This window comes from Chenopodium album, chromosome 6, assembly GCF_948465745.1.
Source record: "Chenopodium album chromosome 6, dcCheAlbu1.1, whole genome shotgun sequence".
Taxonomy (NCBI): Eukaryota; Viridiplantae; Streptophyta; class Magnoliopsida; order Caryophyllales; family Amaranthaceae; genus Chenopodium; species Chenopodium album.
In genome coordinates, this window is record NC_137839.1 from 11,645,544 (window position 1) to 11,660,701 (window position 15,158).

The window sequence follows — 15,158 nt, forward strand, 5'->3', positions numbered from 1 at the left end:
TCGGTTGGCTTGGGCAGGTGGTTACGGTGGTGGGGTTGGGTTGGGTTAGGATTTAGAGTTTTTTTTAATTTAATTTATTTATATATTTTAAACCAATAATCGATTTCCATGTGTCATGATTAAGCCTCCGTTAGTCATTAATGGCACTCGGTGAATTATTTTAAAACTGAGTGGCATTTGGTGAATTCTAAAAAGTCCGATGGCATTTGGTGAATTTTTAAATTTGTCAATGGCATTTGGTAAAATTTCCGATTTAAATAAATCACTTATAACACACTTAATTATACTTATTATTAATTAATTGTATTTAAATTTTATTATAAACTTAAAATAACCACCAACCCCCACTACATGGAAGTTGTTTTGGGGGTTTTTGTCCCTCGGGAGAGTTACAACACGAAGACTACTCCGGCGTGAGGTGTACCTGCAAAACAAACGGAGACACTGATTGGGTGGTGCTCCGCCTCCGAAGAACAAGTTAATTAGTAACTTGAAGGGAGAGAAAAAGGTGCGGAAATTTAGGTGGGTATCTGCTCGGATTCCAAGCTCAGATGTCTCTATCACAGGGACAGTTTGTAATAAATGGTAAAACGTGCCCTCCAAAAGAGGGGAATCTCCCTATTTATATGGTCCTCGGGATTTGTGCCCCTGATTAGGTCACTGAACCCTAATCATTGGTGGGCTGCGCCGCATTGCGGATTTCTCAGGATTTGGGCCTGAAGGCCGCCATTCCTCCCAGGTTTTTGGAGTGACACTTGTCAAGTAGAGATAGGTCCACCTTGGGCCACCCTGGGGGCTGACACGTGTCATCCTCTAATTGGACCACGTGGCGAGGTAAAATTACCCTAAACATTTGCCCCTCACAGATGTGACGTGGCACGCCACGTGGCATCTGTGACACGCGTCACGCTCCGGTTGGTGGTAGTTTTACCACCAAAGAGTAACCGTTCGCCTTCCGAGTAAATTACGGGAATGCCCCTGCATTTACCTCTATATATAGCCGTTTACCCTCATAATTTTGTACGTTTACAAAAATTTTCAAGAGAGACAACTTTGAGAGAGCAGAAGTCATCCGTTTGAGTCAAGCGCAAGCAAGAAAACTCGTTCTTCGTCAACCCAGCCGGACCCGCCTATCTTTAGATATTAAATCTAAAGGTACCGTCTCTGCCTCTCTCAGCTCTTTTTCTTGCTTCATCGCTTGTACATATTTTTTTGCAATAAATGGATGCATCACCAACACACACGGCAGAGCCTAGGTTAGAGTCCAGCCGGTCACCAGGGACGGCCGAGTCTAGGACTGGGAGTGCCGTCTTGGGGTGTTGGGACCACCCTTTTGCTAGGATTCCGACCATTTATGTGTATGTGTAGGACACAATGGCTCGGACTATGCAGACGGCCCCCAATCCGGACTACAGAAGCGAGGGCTCAGGCGGTCAAACGCCTGAGGGAGAAACGTCTGGTCAGAGAAACCAGACGGCTCTAGAGATCCCCTCCGCGTGCCCCTTCAACTCCCGCAGATTCCTTTTTGGAAGAGTGCGATCAAGACGGCGATGAAGCCGTCTGAGCTCCTTTGCCACAAAATGAGGGGAAGACGGAGAGCGACAGCTCCGCCTCCACTTCTGAGAGCAGTGACGACTTGCCACCGCTTGAGGATAGCGAGGAGGAGGAGAGGAAGAAGTGGAGTGAGAAGGACGACCCCTTCAAAATTCACGTCTCTGCCAAGGACAGGAGTCAAATGGAGAACAACTTGAAGAGGTTTAAACAAATGCACCCGTTAGGAGACGGGTACAAAATCAGAGTGATGCCTGAGGATGGCACCATCGCCTGGGAAGACGATCAACAGAACACCAACAACTACTTCGGCTGTTATGAGGCGACGTTCAAGGCCGGTCTTCGCTTTCCCCTTCACCAGGCGGTGAAGGCAATCTTGAGAGGCTACGGCCTCGGAGTTTGGCAACTTACCCCCAATTCTTGGACAAACATCTTGGGGTATGTTGCCGCCTGCGAACTCAAGGGGCTCCATCCCGGCTGGGAAGCTTTTGCTAAGATGCATTATCTTAGCCGAAGACCAGGCAACTGGAGGGTGTGGTACACTTTAACCACGTATCCCCAATACATGATGACCTTGGACAAGGTCTCCAAATTTGACGGCTGGAAGCATAGGTTCTACCTGCTGTCGGCTCCTAGCAAGCGGGAGAACTATGAGTTTCGCCAGTACAATAAGAAGCCCGACCTGATGGGCCGGAAGTGCGCTCTTCCCCGGATCCCTGATGAGGACTTTGACAAAATAATTGAGGCAGACTTTTTCGGCCTCACAGACGCAACCTTGTCAACCGGGGAGACAGTAAAAGTCCCCAAGAACTGGATCCCTAAGAGCGTCTGGTTCAGGGACGAGTGTTTCTTAGCCGCCTGCGAGCTGGGAAACATGTTTACCAAACGTATGCGCCTAAGTTCACATCCGCCTGTAGTACTTCTGTATCGGAATTGCTTGAGGATGTACTAATCAACTTCTTTATTTTTGCAGAAGAGGCTTTAAGTATGTTGCAGACGGAGAAGACACCCAAGTGGTCCTCTGTAGTCATCCGCAAGGAGCTTGCGGAAAAACATGTGGCCGCAGTCAAGGCCAAGGTAAAAAACGCCTGACTCTTTCTTAGATTGGTCTCAGAGTTTACTTTCTCCGGATGCTAACTTTAACTTGGTTATTTTCACAGGGAGGAGAGGTAGGAAAGACGTTTGAGAAAGATCTCAAACGGGCCAGGGAGGACTCCGCCTCTACCCCTAACAAGACCAAAAAGTCAGCCTCCGCCTTAACTCCTGGCGCCTCAGCCGGGAACCAAAAGATGCGGATAGGGGGGCGAAACGAGAGGATAGGCGGCAGTCTGTGCTTCGACCTCGTCAACCCCCTATCAGCAACCGGGGATTTCACCACGCCTGGAAGCGGCTCCCGCTTGGCCGGCTCTGAAGGTAAGAACCCATTTGAATCCCCGCCTGAGCTGGGGTGGCCTTTGCGAGTGAAATCCCACTCTCAACAGACGTCATCCTCAGACGGTCGGCAACAGATAGGTGCTGCCTTGATTTCGCACTCATCACCTATTGATTATGGTGCAGATCAATCTCCCCGCTCGCCAAACGTCCAGAGGCATGCTAAAGCCATGCTGGAGGCGGTGAGTAGGAAGGACAAGAATTCTATCCCTGGGATAGAGACGTTCAACCTGGAATGAATCTTGTCCCTTCTGGCTGAGGTAAGATACTTAACAATTTTTCCGAGTGCTTTACTTTGCCTGCAATATTAACTTGATTTGCTTTTGCAGGCTCTGCTGCGAGTAGACGGGCTCAAGCGTCCTTATTCTCGCAAACGGGAAGAGGTAAAAGGGGCCAAGAAGTCCGCCACAGACGTTGATAATGTTGCTTTATACTCCACTATCGTAAATGAACTTGAAACTAAAGCAATCACAATGACACAGGCGTCGATAATCCAGCAGCTAGAGGCGGACCTGAAGATGGCCAACCAGCGGGCGGACGACGCTGAGACGGCTCAGAAGAAGGCAGAGGATGCCCAAAAAAAGGAAGATAAGGGTCTCAAGAAGGCTGGCGAGGCGCTAAAAAAGGCCCAGGCGGACCTTGGCACACTCCAAGGTGTTTCTGAAGAGAACACCAACTTAAAAACCAAGGTGAAGAAGCTGGAGAAGGAGGCGGCCCAGGCTCAGATAAACTTTGCAGCAACCCTGGAGGCAGAGCAAAACCGCCTGGTTGCTGAAAGCGATGCTGACAACGATGCTAGAATGAAGATCGCCTGGGCTGCCTTGTACCCAGACAAGGATTATGGCATCTGGGCACTGGCTCACAGGTATGCCGAGGGTGTGGTGTACTTGAGAGAGAAAGGTGAGCCAGAGCCTGAGTCCTTCGACGCCTGGGCCAACGCCAACACTGAGCTTCTCGCACCTGAGCTACCCGGTCCTTGTGAAGCACAAGAGATTCCCTCAGATGATGAGGAAGAGAAGGACCAGGAGGAGCCGCCTGTGGGCCAGCAGTGATTTTCAGCGGCAGTATGCCAACTCTTTTTTTTTTTTCCTTTAATCTGCGGCAGTATGCCAAAAACTTGCTTTTCCGGCCTATGTGCCGAGTATTCATGTATTTACCGGCTGAGGAGCCGGGTTAATTAACAATTTCTATCTTCTCCCGGACGGGGTCCGCTTAACATTTGATCCACTATAACCGTTTGGTTGGGTGGACTTTTTATGAATGCACCGACTGAGTCGGTTTTGATCATTTTGCATTTATGTTTGAATTTCAATTTTTTTGCATTTGTGTGTATATGCCTGATTTTTGCCTAACTTATCAAAAGCATGCGGCTATTTTTTTGCCTAACTTATCAAAAGCCGGTTGTCCTTTCCCCCGGACGATTGTGTGGTTGGTTTCAAATGGAGTTGGTTGATTGACTTGGGAACGTCTGATGCTGCAAAGAGCATGATACGTTTGTAAGTCAATCAATCACAGTGGTGATTGCCCCAAACCAAGTGCACAGCTGTACACCAACAGGCGTTCTAGTCACTACTCAAACGGTTTTTCCCCGTCTTGGTAGAGATTGCATAGCCATTGCACAACTCTTTTGCCCCAATTGGGATAGAAAGTGAAACTTTGGAATAAATAACCTCAGTGATAACTTCAGCCGGTGACCGGCTGAAGCCTAAAGGCATCCGGTATTCGGTAACTTGGTCGTTCTTCACAGATCATTCTGGTCAGACGACTATGAGTTGACCAATTTGGTTGTTCAATTTTTGTCGTCTGCATAGGTACGTAGAACTGACAAATAGTCTGTTCTCTGCGACGATTGCACCCGGAGAGGTGTCGCCGGACGCCTTTGTCCATGTTGGGACAGGCGGTTTTATAAAATAAGCAACCATCCGGCTGTTTTTGCCTTTGGTCTTGTTTAGGACCGGTTGTATAGCCACTAAGCGTTTTTGTGCTTATTTTTTAATCGGAGCATTGGTCGAACGTTATTGAATTACACTAAGTATCGAACTTAGTTAGTTAAACAAAAAGTCCGTCTGGATAATTACCCAGGCGGACAGGCAATTATTAAATTATACCAAGTATCAAGCTTAGTAAAATAAATAAAAAGATCCGCCTGAGTATTACCCAGGCGTTCAAGCAATTATAACCTTTACTAAGTATCAAACTTAGTCAGTTAAATGAAGAATCCGTCTGAGTATTATCCAGGCGGATAATCAAGAAACAACAAAACAATTTTGCAAACAAAGTCTGAATTCTCATTAATTGACTCACTGGTTACAAAAAATTTACCTTCTCAGAAGTAGTACTTTTTCAAATTGTCTACATTCCAAGTTCTAGGCAGGCGCCTACCGTCTGGAGTTTCCAGGCGGTAGGTACCATCTCTTACTTCTTCATAGATCCGGTAGGGACCTTCCCAATTTGGAGTTAGCTTTCCCAGCTCATTGGCTCTACCGGTTGCCTCCATTTTCCGTAACACTAAGTCGTCAACTTTCAAGGGACGCTTGTGTACTCTATTGTTGTAAGATCTGGTCATTCTCAGACAATAAATCTCATGACGCAAGGCGGCATTGCCCTTGCGTTCTGGGAGTGAATCCAATGCAAGGCGCATTGCTTCCCAGTTTGCCTCTTCATCATATAGCATGACTCTGAGAGTTGGCTCGTAATGTTCAATGGGCAAGACGGCTTCAGCACCATAAACCATGAGAAATGGGGTTTCACCGGTTGCCCCCTTTGCTGTTGTCCGGATGGCCCATAGGACATGGATTAACTCTTCTGCCCACAAGCCACCGGCTCTTTTAATTTTCTTTTTAATGCCGTCTAAGATTAGTTTGTTAAAGGCTTCAACTTGGCCGTTTGCTTGGGGTCGGCCGACTGATGCAAAACAGCTTGAGATCCCTTGATCTCCCAACCAAGTTTTGAGCTAAGGCGTCTCAAACTGAGGACCATTATCGAACACCATAGACATAGGTACCCCATACCAGGTGATAATGTTCTTCCAGATGAAGGAAATTACGTCTGAGGTCTTGATGTTCTTAACCGCCTCAGCCTCTACCCACTTGGTGAAATAATCCACAGCCACCAAGATGTAGCGCTTTCCGCCTGGAGCAGTCGTATAAGGACCTAAGATGTCCATGCCCCATTTTGCAAACGGGATTGGGCTGTGGATGGCCGTTAGATCAGTAGCCGGACGATGAATTAGTTTGCCGAATTTTTAGCACTTGTCACATTTCTTCACCAACTTCTTGGCGTCTGCCTCAAGAGTAGGCCAAAAATAATGTCGTCTGGCTCTGACGGCTAGGGACCTGCCGCCTATGTGGGAGGCGCATAATCCCGAGTGCAAGTCTTCGAGAACTTCCTTCCCCTTTTCTGGGGTGACACACTTCAGAGGCTTCAGAAACCCCGCCTTGAAGAGTTCTCCGTTTCTCAACTCGAAGCTTGCAGCTCGCTTCTTCAGGACGGCTGCCTCCTGTGGCGAATCAGGAAGTGTACCGTCTGAAAGGTAGTCCCGGATGCCATCCATCCAGGTAGAGTTCCGGTCAAGAATTCCAATGGGGTCTTCATAGATGCTTCCTTTTTCAAGTACTTCCCAGAAGACTGACCGAGGCGTATCATGGCAGGCGGAGGATGCCAGCTTTGACAATGCATCCGCCTGGTTATTGTCCGACCTAGGCACTTGATTCAGACGGAATTCCTCAAGTGCCCCAACCTCTTCTTTGACTGCCTGAAGGTATTTGATCATAGCCGGATGAGTTGCCTCATATTTTCCCTCATACTGGCTAACGACCAACTGTGAATCAGAGTAGGCGTCAATTTTCATTCCCCCTGCCGCCTTACACATACGGATACCGGCTAGCAGGGCTTCATATTCCGCCTCATTGTTAGAGGCCTGAAACTTGAACCGTAGTGCATACTCATATCTGTCCCCTTCAGGAGACTCGTAGATTACACCTGCACCACAACCGTTTTTTTTAGAGCTCCCGTCTACATACACTTTCCAAACCTGATCAAGATTATCCGGAGCCACCGGACGGGTCATTTCAACAATGAAGTCGGCAAACGCCTGACCTTTCACTGCCTTTCTTGGTTCGTAAGTGATTTCAATACTTTGCATTTTAATAGCCCATTTCAACATTCTCCCGGATGACTCCAAGGTGGACATTGGCCGCTTGAGTGGCTGGTCGGTGTAAATCACCACCGGATGTGCCAGAAAGTAAGGCTTCAGCTTTTTGAATGCCATATACAAAGTAAGGCCAAATTTTTCAACCATGGGGTACCGGAGTTCAGCATGTTTGAGAACATGACTAATAAAGTAAACCCGGAGCTGAACGTCGTCTCGCTCAGCAAGGAGAACGACACTGAGAGCATGATCTGAGACGGCTAAATACATGTACAACGTCTCCCTAGGCAAGGGACTGACCAGCCTAGGTAGAGAATGTAGATGTTCTTTTAACTTCTGGAAAGCCGTCTGAGCATCGTCCCCCCATTCAAACCTGGTCTTCTTCCTGATTGCTTAGAAGAAGTAAAGGAATTTGTCGCCTGACCGGCTGAGGAACCTCCCTGAGGCGGCCAGACAACCGGTGAGTCTCTGAACTTCCTTGACAGAACGGGGTGACTTCATGTCAATCACCGCCTGTATCTTTTCGGGGTTAGCCTCTATCCCTCTTTGATCCATCAGGAATTCGAGAAACTTCCCAGACTCAACACCAAAGACGCATTTCTTGGGATTTAACATAACCTTATGCCGCCTGAGGGTGGTGAATGTTTCTCGGAGATCAGCAAGGTGATCCGCCTGTTGCTTGGATTTGACTATCATGTCATCAATATACGCCTCCACATTCCTCCCAATTTGATTAATGAAGACCGTATTAATCATCCATTGGAAAGTGCACTAGTAGAATAAACGTAATGGGAAGCCCCAAATGGCAAGCGGTTTTAAAAATCCGCTTGCCATTTACCTGATTTAAAAAAAAAATTGAAATAAGCAAATGGCAAGCGGTTTGGGGTGAACCGCTTGCCAAAATTTAAATGGCAAGCGGTTTAAACCGTGAACCACTTTCCATTTGTTAGAGAAACCCTAAAAATAAAAAGCCCAGCTATATATTCTCTCTCCTCCCTTTACCCCTCAATTCTCACGCTCCCCTTACCTCTCAATCTCACAGCACACTCTCTCTCTCCACCTCTCAATCTCACAGCACACTCTCAATCGATCTCACAGAGCACTCTCTATCTCCTCCCTTTACCTCATTTTTCTCACTCACTCTCTCCTCCCCTCCCTCCATTCTTTCTCTTTGAAAACCGGAAGGTGGTGCACGACGATCGACCACGACGACCTTCGAAATCCGGTGGTGGTGCGTGTGGGTTTTTGAGTTTTTTAGGTCAAATTCGACCATAAAAACTCTAGATCTAGAGTTTTCATGGTCGAATTTGACCCTTAAAACCCGAATTTCAAGCAATTTTCGAGGTTTTTGGTGGAATTCATGATATGTTCCCTTTTTTATTTTTTTTGTTTTTTTTAAGTTTTTTTTTTAAAATTTTATGGTGATTTGGTGGTTGAATTGGCTTTTTTTTCAGGCCGCCGATTTGGTGGGGGTCGTGGTGGGCGAAGTAGGCTGGGATTTGGTGGATGGTGGTGGTGCTGGTGTGTGGTCTAGTGCTGGTGCGTGGTGCGAGTGGATGGTGGTGGTGGTGGTACGTGTGGATAGTGGTGGTGGTGCTTGTGGACGGTGGTGGTGCTGATGGTGGAACAAGCCTTCTCTTTTTTTTTTAGATAACTTGTTGTAATAATTTAATTAGTTGTATTAATTTTTTTAAAATATATTTATATATATATATATATATTATGAAAATGTAATACTTACATCAATTAAATAATTAAAATATTGTTGTTTTTATAGTTTTTTTGTTTCTGTATCAATTTCAGGTGGAAAAAACCAAAAAAAAAAAAATTATTTTTTAACCCCTAATGGGCAGCGGTTTGGCGCCAAAACCGCTGCCCTTTCTCTTCAAATGGAAAGCGGTTTGAACCGCTTGCCAATTTAAATGGACAATGGCAAGCCCCCCAAGCGCGAGCGGTTCAAAACCGCTTGCCATTGGGGGGTTTGAACCGCTTCCCATTATGTTTATTCTACTAGTGGTGGCAGGCGCATTTTTCAAGCCAAACGACATCACAGTATAACAGAATAACCCCAAATCAGTGACGAAGGCCGTCTTCTCTTGATCTTTCCTCCAGAGGGGTATCTGATGGAAGCCAAAATAGGCATCCATAAAGCTCATCAAGGCGTGACCGGCTGTAGAGTCGACCAAACTGTCGATCTTTGGAAGCGGGTAACTGTCCTTTAGACACGCCTTGTTGAGGTCTGTGTAATCAACACACATGCGCCAAGTCCCATTCGGTTTTTTAACAAGGACCACATTGGCCACCCAGTCGGGGAAATTGCAAGGCCGAATGAACCTGGCGTCTAGCAGCTTTTTGACTTCGGCAGCTGCCGCCTGACTTCTTTCCTCACCGTGGTTTCTTTTCTTTTGTCGGATTGGCTTCTTTTTGGGGTCCACGGCGAGTTTGTGGACAGCGAGATCCGGGCTGACTCCTGTCATCTCTTCCACTTCAAAGGCAAAAATGTCTTTGAATTCTTTCAGCAGAAGGTGCAAGCTTGCACCCAGAGTAGCATGAGCAACCGTCCCAACCTTTACAGTATGCTCTGGACGGCTGTCATCCAGAGCGAGATCAATGTTTTCACCAGCCGGTTGGGGACGGAGCTCGTCTGACCGTTCACCGGTCAGTGATTGCTATTTTTTCTCTTTCTTCACCTCTACCAGCACATGTGCCTTTCTTTTCTTCCCGACTGCTGGTGGGGCAGGTACTGGCTCGGTATCCTTGACATTGTTAAGGTTTACTGGTTCCTGGCCGCCTGGGGCCACAATATCTTTGACGGCTGAGAGGTAGCACTCTCGGGCCGTCTTCTGATCCCCATTCAAGGAACCAACAGAGCCGTCATCCCTCTCATACTTTATGAGCATGAGAGACGGGATGATTACCGCCTTGGCTTCATTGAGGGTTGGCTGGCCTCAACGACCAAGAATCTGACGACAATATGTCGTCCCTGGCCTTTCTCTCCCAGCCGGATGGGTAAGTCAATTCTTCCGGCTGGGTAGACCATCCCACCCCCCAAAACCAACCAAGGGGTGGGTAATCGGATGCATGCTGCTGACATTGTATTTCAGCTTCTGCAGGCACCGGAGGCTGATGATGTCTGATGAGTTGCCGGTGTCAATAAGGATCCGTCCAACCAGCTGGTTGGCAACCTTACATTCAATGACGACCGTGTCATCATGCGGACGGCGGACGCTGCCCCTATCCTTCTCAGTGATCAGGACGTCTGGGAAGGAGGAGCTTGCAGACGCCTTCTCATCATCATCTTTTTCCATCTTCCGAAGATGGCTATTGGTGCCCCGGATGGTAGGGCCACCACATGAGAACCCTCCTGCTATTGAGTAGACCAGCTCCTTGTCGGTATCCGAGCTACTAGCAGGCTGGGGGGTAGTCTTGGAGGACTGACCCTTGTTCTTCTTCTTTGCCCCGGCTGGTGTAGGCGTCGCTCGAAGTGCGCCTACGTTAAAAGCATGTTGTGAATATGCTTGGCACTCATAGGAAGTGGGAATTGACACATACGATTAGGGACAAATAAAGTAGGGAGCCGCCAACAAGTTTTTAAGGAACTTGTAAACCGTTCACGGATCATAAAAAGGCAACCACGATAAGGGACAACGATAGGCAACAACGATTGACCCGTGAAGGTTACACCCCATTCATAATCCATGAGATTAATAACTCCATATGGTTCGGAACCACGAAAGGAGGATCGGGGATGATGGTACGAAGTGAGTCATGGAGTCACATTCGCCCGTATTGGCCTCTACTCGATTCTTATAGTGAAAAATGATTCCTGCGATCTCAAAGGCATACAAACAAAATATTCAATTTGCTCCAAACCATTATTAAGCTAAATTGGTTGAATATTAATGCAACATATAATTCTAAAATATTGTGATCACTTGATTAAACAACAAGATTAAAAAGAACCTAAACCGGTTGTCCAAATTATCTTATTAGGCGTGATTTTCAATTACATATTCCCTTTAACATGCAATATGGTGATCAAAATAAATAATAGAATCAATATCAACATAAAAACCAATTTAATCATAATTCCAACAACATAAAGATCGTTAGAAAAATAACAATAGTAAAAAGAGCATGATCCTTACTTTGAATCTGTTTGTTTGCAACTACAAAATAATAAACGAGTTAGTAACTTCAAGGAAATAATAAAACAATAATTAAATTAAATTAAATAAAGTAAGGTTGATTTTGGGGCCAAACCCTCAAACGATTCTACCTTTCACGCCTTGGCTTAAGGACAGAACCTCGAGTAAAATATGGACTCCTTTGAGTGCTTGAAGAAGGAATTTTTGAAGTGAAAAGGGTAGGCTAGTGTTTAGGTTAAGAGCATAGAAGAGAGGAAAATAAGAATAATCGAATTCTCGTTTTTCGTACATCAGAAATGAGGGGGTATTTATAGGGAAATGTGCTGAGGGAGCACACGGAACCCTAAAATGATAAAAACCCTAAAAAATTATCCCGTGACACGGTCAGACTGTACCGTGACACGGTTAGGCTGTACCGTCAGACGGTACAAGTTCCCGTGACACGGTCAGTTTTGGAGTGACGCGGGAAATTTTCAGAAAACGGAACGGAAAACGCGTTAAGGGTCTACGCGGAAAGGACACAGAACTTCCCGTGTCACGGCAGACCTCCCATGTCACGGTAAGTCCCACCGTCAGACGGGAAGAGTTCCCGTGACACGGTCAAGCTTGACCGTGACACGGTCAGTTCCAGTCCACTTTTCCGTCTAAATTCATTTTTAACCTTAATTTCTTTCGGCTTTTTAAGTGCCGATTGATAATTTCGGGCTTTTTTCTGACTTTATTATTCGGGCTAAAATAAGAAAATAATAAAATAAAAATAAATAAAATATTTGGGCAAAAAATAAATAATAAAATAATAAAATAAAAAGGTTTGAGCTTAAAATTAATTAACAAATTAAAACTATGCTTTTACCAAACACCAAGACTGATCCATAGACCTTTCAAAAATATGAATTTAATAAAATACGATTTTTTAAGCACTCTCGGGATTAAATACTAAACCCGACCAATAGTGGCGGTGAACGGTTATTTATCATCGGGTTTGGTTTTGGGGAGACATTTTTAGGTGTCTACAGCTGGGGACTTAGAAATGTAGGACTTTAACATCCCCTTGTCAGCCAGACAGTCCAACGCCCGTTGAAGGCTGAAGCAGTCGTTGGTGTCATGGCCAACTTCCTCATGGTATTGGCAGAATTTGTTTTTGTTCCTTGATTAAATGGAACTTTTCATTGGATTCGGCTTCTCTAGGGACAGCCAGTCCTTAATTTCCATAAGGATGGAGTTGCATTTCTTGTTAAAATCGTACTTAGGGACGTACGGTTTAAATTCTTTCTTTTTCTTCTGGGACGGCTTGTTAGAGTCACTAACCGCCCAGATTTCTTTTCTTTTTTTGCTCTCTTCACTAGTAGAAAAATTGAAAATGCCACCGCTTAAAGGCCACCGGTTTTTATAAACCGGTGGTTTAAAAAATGGGCGGGTATAAGGCAAATATTATTGCCACCGGTTCAAACCGAACCATTGGCAAAAATGTTTAAGGCCACCGGTTTTGAACCGGTGGCAATATTTGATTAAAAAAAAAAACCCGACCCTTCTTCTTCATATAAACCCCTCTTCCCTCTCCTCTCTCCTCTCAGCCGTTTCTCTCTCCCCTCTTCCCTCTCCTCCTCTTTCTCTCTCCTCTCTTTCTCATCTCCTTCAATCGGTCTTCTCCTTCGATCTGCACCACCACCACCACCTCTTCTCCTTCTATCTCCACCATTAATTATCTCTTCTCCCTCGATCTCCACCACCATTTCTTCTCCCTCGATCTCACCACCACCTCTTCTCCTTCGATCTCCACCACCACCACCAATTTTTCCACCACCCCCGCAACAATAACACCACCGCCGCTACACTAACACCACGAATACATGCATGAGCAACCTCGACTTTAATCGAGGTTAGAGTTTGATTTTAATCGATTTTTTTAAAAATTTTAATTCGATTTTAATTCTGTTTTACTCTATTTTAATTCGAACTTTATTTGATTTAATTTTAATCTATTTTTATTCGATTTCTTCTTTGTTTTCTGGGTTTTTAAATCCAATTTATCTGGGTTTTTAAATCGATTTTTTCTGGGTTTTTTTAATCGAATTTTCTGAGTTTTTTATTCGATTTTAATTCGATATCTTAGGTTTAATTCGATTTTAATTCTAGGTTTTTTTTTCTGAGTTCATGAAAATCAATTTCGGGGTTTTTATTTTTATTTTTGTGGGTTTTTTTAAAACTAATTTTAGTTGATTTATTGGGGTTTTCATCCTTTAATTTTCATATTACTTTTTTCGGATCTAGATTTCTTGTTTTTTCGGATCTACAGACAATTTTTTTTTTTTAGGATTTTCATCCTTTTCGTATTAATTTTTTATGCGATTATTATTAGGAGAATTTTCTGGGTTTTATTTTGTTAACTGATATTCTATGTTTTGTTAGGCGAATTTTCTGGCTTTTATTAGGCATTTTTTTGTGAGTTTATTAATTTTTGGGTTTTAATTGATGCAGGTGTTAATTGATGCAACAAGATTCAAGACTTTGATTTTGGAATAATGTTTTTGATGTTGTAATTATTATTATTATATATTTTTTTTTATTTTGTATTGTACAATAATAATTTGAAGTTGAATTTCATTGTTATTATAATTCATTGTATTTTTTTTTTTTTTTTGTATTGTACAATTACTGTTATTGTTGAATATAATGAAATTATATTTCATTGCTCTCCTATTGTATTTGCCTGATATTTTAACTACAATTTTTTATATTACTATTATCATTATAATTGTAGCAAAATATATAAAAAAAATCAATCATGTATGTTATTGCCACCGGTTAACCGGTGGCATTTATATGTAATATCCAAAAAAAAAAAAAAAAGCAAGAAACATTATTGCCACCGGTTAACCGGTGGCAATACTTGTTTTTGCCACCGGTTTTGAACCGGTGGCTTTTTAGAAGATTATTGCCACCCCCCAAATGACCACCGGTTCAAAACCGGTGGCATTGGGGGGTTTTGAACCGGTGGCCAATTCATATTTTCGCCTAGTGCTTCTTTATTTTTGGCCGGCTGAGCAGGCCGGCTGTCTTTCTGTTTGTCAGACTTCTTAGAGTCCGACTGATTACCAGGCGAGCAGAGGTCGGTTGCTTGAATATAGCTTTTCGCCTCCCTCAAGGCCGCCTGTAAAGTGAAAGCCCCTTTTCTGACTAGGTCGAACTTAAAAGTCGACCCGTCTCTCAGGCCCTTGAAAAAGTCTGTAAAAGCTACCTCATCAGACAGTCCTTGAATTTAAATTCTAATCAGATTGAACCGCCTGACATAGGAGCGCAACCCTTCTCTCTCCCCCTGCTTAATGGTACTCAAGTCCAGGCTTGTTTTCTTATCAGGGATGTTCATTGAGAAGTTGGAGGCAAACAGGAAGGCAAGATTCCTGAAACTATCAATGGACCCGGCTGGCAGGTTGCCAAACCATTGTTGGGCAATGCCCTTCAATGTAGCCGTGAAACATCGACACCAAGCGGCATCATCCAACCCCTGTAAATACATGAGATTGGTGTAAGCCATGAGGTGATCTTCCGGGTTGGTGGTACCATCATAGGTACCTACCAATACATTCTTAACCTTGGCCGGCTGTGCCGCCTCGGTTATCTCCCGGGTGAACGCAGAAGGTTGTTCACCCAGGCGAAGCAAACGGAGCTGCTAGTCCAGTAGCTGGACATTGTGATATGCCGCCTGTAGGGAATAATTTCAAGCCTTTAAAATCCCACTAGCTCGAACCCCACTGTGATCATACACTAAAGTACAATGACGTCCAAAAGGGAAGAAGATAGAGCAAAAGAGTCGCCAACAAGTTTTTAAGGAACTTGTAAACCGTTCACGAGGTGAAGGTTACACCCCTTAACGATCC